The sequence below is a fragment of the Kogia breviceps genome, chromosome X (assembly GCF_026419965.1).
Source record: "Kogia breviceps isolate mKogBre1 chromosome X, mKogBre1 haplotype 1, whole genome shotgun sequence".
Taxonomy (NCBI): domain Eukaryota; kingdom Metazoa; phylum Chordata; class Mammalia; order Artiodactyla; family Physeteridae; genus Kogia; species Kogia breviceps.
In genome coordinates this window covers 10858662-10864200 of record NC_081330.1, presented here as the reverse complement: position 1 = coordinate 10864200, position 5539 = coordinate 10858662, and the positions used below count along the sequence as shown (strand labels likewise).

Genomic DNA, 5539 nt, shown 5'->3' with positions numbered 1-5539 from the left:
TTTGACATACTACTCATTAAGTGCATGTCCTTTACTCCAGTATTCCCAACGAAGTGGTTTCATGGGGACAGATTCTGTGTCTTAAAAGCTGTATTTTCTGTAAAGTCTAGTGCATAGTTATTCAATGAATATGTGATGGTTGATGAAAAAAGTGGCATAGCTCATTTTATGACACTGAATGGATTTTGACACAGCAAACTTGCTCTTTTACTGTCATGGAGACTTAGATGATACATAACACGAAGAAATGATGACACAGAAAGTTTATGCACCTTGCCCGAGATCACACAGCTCATAAGTGAGAGGGTTGGGATTTATATTCAGGTTGTCTTACTCTGGAGTTTGAGGTGTTTACTGATACACAGTATGTCAGACACCATGACAGATTCTGCTGGAAAAAAAACCCAATTAGCCCAAATAGATTCAATGTATTACACAGTCAACAAAAGCAAGATCACTATAGTATCAGCTCCCCATATCCTTTGTGCCACAGGGAAACACTGAAGCAAAAGGGGGCAGGTGGCAGGCAATATAAGTAGCGGAGTGCATTGTTACCGAGGGGCCAGCTGCACGCCACAGCTGAGAAGTTTTATAGCTTTTGCAGCCCTCCCTTAAGGGGGCTGGCATGGAGCTCTCCCCTAAACTCTGCTCTCTAGATAAAATCTGATAAGCGGGCAAATAAGTCGGCTCATTCGCGTAAGTGGGAGATGTAAGCAAAGAAAAAGCAACCAACTGCACGTTTAGTCGACAAGGCTGCGAGACAAAATGCCCTGATGATGTGAGTGAGGAGCTTGGTCTTGGTTTACAGCATCATGTAAAGTTCTAAAGAAGTATACAAGGCTGAGGTGTCCTTCAAGGAGAGCATTGTGCCAGAGTAGCTCTTGAACCCAAATCAGAGAAAAAGTTTGAACGGTTATTATATGATTATATTGTCCGTTCTTGAGAGTTTATTTTTTTTAACATCTTTATTGGAGCATAATTGCTTTGCACTGGTCTGTTAGTTTCTGCTGTATAGCAAAGTGAATCAGCTGTACGTATACATATATCCCCATATCTCCTGCCTCTTGTGTCTCCCTCCCACCCTCCCCATCCCACCCCTCTAGGTGGTCACAAAGCACCGACCTGATCTCCCTGTGCTGTGCAGCTGCTTCCCACTATTTTACATTTGGTAGTACATATATGTCAGTGCTATTCTCTCACTTCATCCCAGCTTACCCTTCCCCCTCCCCGAGTCCTCAAGTCCATTCTCTTGAGAGTTTAGAAGGATATATTGTGGCAGTGGGCTTCTATGAAGTCACTAAAAAGACCCATGTGCTTGTCATTGCTGTGCAATTCCATTTTCAAGATGATTTTTCTGTTTACCTAGTTTCTTAGTTTGTCTAAAATAAATTAACTGGTACAATTGTCTTTAGAAAACCACAGGAATGATTCTATAGCTAATTTCTTAGTATGTAACATTTTAACATAAATCTAAGAAGCCACATGTGAAAAATTATATTTATAAATAATGGAAAATGCTTGTAATGTGAAAGTTCTCCCCATTATCTTTCTTTTTCTTCCAAATATGAATGTGTCACAGATGAAGAACTAACAAGAGTTAATATCCATAAATGGGAACTTATCTCTATGAAACTTGGTTAGATTATGATTTGCTCTAGAGAAAAATCTTGGAATTAACCAAGTTGCTATGAACTTCAAACAGGGAATATATTTACTGAAATGCACGCACACACACACAAATAAAAAATCCCAAACTTGGAAGTATACTGGACAGGGTTCCAGAAGACTAGTGACTCCAAGACTAAGTCAGTGATCTGAAGCAACACTTCCTCTGAGAGCTCTTCCAGTTCTGACATACTGAATCTAAGGTCTTCATAATGTACCACGGTCCATTAACCTGTTTTCTCTAGTAATTCTTTAGAATAGTAACATATTTATTACATAGTGCCTTATTGATATCTCATTGTTGAATTCTAATTGTTTATTACTCTAGTAGTGCCAAATATTGAGGTTAATGAAACCCATAAGAAGAAATGTATGATTTGTGCAATTCACACGTTTGGCCAAACCTCAATCACTGCTTCCTGGGAAGCAATAATAGTTGTGATAAAATAATAGGACTTTAGTGCAAACAGATAATCATGGTCTCTAAGGGAAATGTAAAAAGACTCCAACTGATGAGTTTGCTTTTGGGTGTTTCATATTTACAAATGTTAACTGACTGGGTTTGTAATCCATGATAAATATTAAAGTAAATGCAAATTTACAAAGTGGTAGGTTTTTATTTTAGGCAGTACCCCAGAATCTCTGCTTTGCTTTTCAGCAGATGTATCTTGTAAGGGCTCCCTGGGTATTAGAAATACAGCATATAGATTCACAATCCTCACTTTCAGAAATGTCTTTTTAAAAACTGTAAGGCCTCCCCTCTCCGGCCCCTACGGGCGGGGTGGCTGCCCTGACGAGGCCGGGAGGGGAGGGCTGGGCCAGCCGGCGTGCAGAGGACAATGCCGAACTTCTGCGCGGCCCCCAGCTGCACGGGGAGGAGCACGCAGTGGGACCTGGCCTTTATTAGGTTCCCGTGGGATCCAGCCAGATGCCAGAAGTGGGTGGAGAATTGTAGGAGAGCAGACTAAGAAGATAAAACACCTGATCAACTAAATAAACATTATCGATTGTGTGCCACTTTGAGACTTCTATGATCTGTAGAACTATACGTTTTGCAGAGGCATCAGAAAACTAAAGAATGGTTGGGTTATTTTATTCTCAAAATTAATTGAAGCAGATACTTGTGAAGTCACTGGGAGAGTCCTTATAGCATAGTTCTTTAAGATAATGCCATAACAACAATATTTGATCTTACCAGCTATTTGAATAATCTGCACAGTAGACACAGAAAACGAATAAAGAATTGAGTGAAGATGAAATCACGACACTGAAACAGTAAAAAACTGATGACACTTCTGAACAGGAACCAAACCATAAGGAAATAAACAACAGCAATGTTCAGAACCCCAGTGCAGAAGAAGGGGGTGAAGAGCAGGATGCAGACATTTTACCTTTAACCCTTGAAGAGAAGGGAAAACAAAGAATACTTAAAATCGTTATTTGAAATTTTGATTCTTACGGGAAAACAGAACATACCTCTGGATGGACATGAAGCTGATGAAATCCCAGAAGGTCTCTTTACTGCTGATAACTTTCAAGCACTGCTGGAGTGCCGGATCCATTCTGGCGAAGAGGTTCTGAGAAAGCGCTTCGAGACAACGGCAGCGAACACATTGTTCTGTTCAAAAACACAACAGAAACAGACGATAGAGATCTGTGAGAGCTGCATTCGGGAAGAAACCCTCAGGGAAGTGAGAGGCTCTCACTTCTTTTCCATCGTCACTGACGATGTGGTGGACATAGCAGGGGAAGAGCACCTGCCTGTGTTGGTGAGGTTTGTTGACGAAGCTTGCGACCTGAGAGAGGAATTTGTGGGCTTCCTGCCTTGTGAAGCTGATGCAGAAATTTTGGCTGTGAAATTTCACACTACGATAACTGAGAAGTGGGGATTAAACATGGAGGACTGTCGTGGCCAGGCTTACATTGTGTCCAGTGGATTTTCTTCCAAAATGAAAGTTGTTGCTTCTAGACTTTTAGGGAAATATCCCTAAGCTACCTACACACTCTGCTCTTCCTGTGCCTTAAATATGTGGTTGGCAAAATCAGTGCCTGTTATGGGAGTATCTGTCGCATTAGGAACAACTGGGGAAGTTTGTTCTTTTTTCCTTCAATCACTACAACTGCTTTTAGAGTTTGACAATGTAATTTCTGTCCTCTTTCAGAACAATGAAGAAAGGGGCAAAGAACTGAAGGAAATTTGCCATTCTCAGTGGACAGGCAGGGATGATGCTTTTGAAATCTTAGTGGGCCTCCTACAAGCACTTGTTTTGTGTTTAGATGGTATAAATAGTGACACAAATGTTCGATGGAATAACTGTATAGCTGGCCGAGCATTTGTACTCTGTAGTGTGGTAACAGATTGTGATTTCATCGTTACGACTGTTGTTCCTAAAAATGTTCTATGTTTTACAAGAGCCTTTGGGAAAAATCTTCAGGGGCAAACCTCTGATGTCTTCTTTGCAGCCAGTAGTTTGACTTCAGTACTGCATTCACTAAATGAAGTGATGGAAAATATCGAAGTTTATTATGAATTTCCGTTTGAGGAAGCCACAAATTTGGCAAACAAACTTGGTATTCAGATGAAACTCCCAGGGAAATTTCACAGAGCTCAGCATAGTAATCTGGAATCTCAGCTAACCTCTGAGAGTTACTATAAAGAAACTCTAAGTGTTCCAACAGTGGAACACATTATTCAGGAACTGAAAGATATACTCTTAGAACAGCACCTCAAAGCTCTTAAATGCTTATCTCTGGTACCCTCTGTCATGGGACAGCTCAGATTTAATACATCAGAGGAGCATCATGCTGACATGTACAGAAGTGATTTACCTAATCCTGACACGCTGTCTGCTGAGCTGCAGTGTTGGAGAATCAAGTGGAAACACAGAGGGAAAGATATAAAACTTCCATCCACTATTTATGAAGCCCTTCATTTGCTAGACATCAAGTTTTGTCCTAATGTTTATGCATTGCTGAAGGTCCTATGTATTCTTCCTGTGATGAAGGTTGAGAATGAATGCTATGAAAATGGGCAAAAGCGTCTCAAAGCATACCTGAGGAACACTTTGACAGACCAAAATTCAAGTAACTTGGCTTTGCTTAACATAAATTTTGATATAAAACATGATTTGGATTTAATGGTGGATACATATATCAAACTCTATACAAGTAAGTCAGCTTCCTACAGATAATTCAGAGACCATTGAAATACTTAAGAGACTTTTAAAATAGGCTTTTTCTTATATTTGGTATTTGAAAATATCTGTAAGAAATTTTAAAATATCTTACAGAAAAGTTGTAAGGTGTACGTAGGCCCCTTAATCACTGAATATCTTGACCTGTAGGCCTCCCATTGAGTACATTAGTCATTGATAATCTGCCTGTTTAAATGGCCCGTTTGAACTCCCATGCTTTGGAGACCTAACTGTTCTTCCAGAAGACAGCACTGAAAGTACCATGTTACACTCTGTGTGATCTTTGCTAATGGCAGTTTGGAATTGTATTAATTAAGTCATTTTAGACATAAAATTTATCACTGTGGATCCAATTGTCAGGTATTGAGTTATCGGTTCTTTGAAGAAATAAACTTTGAGGAGTATGGGAGGAAGGAATACATTTTATGAAACGTTACAATGAAGCTCATGACTGACGTTTGAATAGTAGGAGTTTTTAGTATGCTTTTAAAAATCTGTAAGGGGCCATTAAGAAAATTGTCAGACTGTAAGAGAAACGTGTGAGATCGCCATGCAAGGATTTCAGTGTAGATTCTGTCTTTATCAAATGAAGTTAAAGGAACAAGCTATAGTTAAAGTTTGAATGGAAGAGCCTGCCATTGTTGTTCCACATCTGGTTCTTGCTGTTTACATTCCTTTAT

General features: G+C 39.7%; 1 pseudogene; it reads left to right on the top strand.

Moving 5' to 3' along the window:
• The first annotated feature begins 2504 nt into the window (after window positions 1-2504).
• On the top strand, window positions 2505-4896 carry LOC131748884 (52 kDa repressor of the inhibitor of the protein kinase-like; annotated as a pseudogene).
• The last annotated feature ends 643 nt before the right edge of the window (window positions 4897-5539 follow it).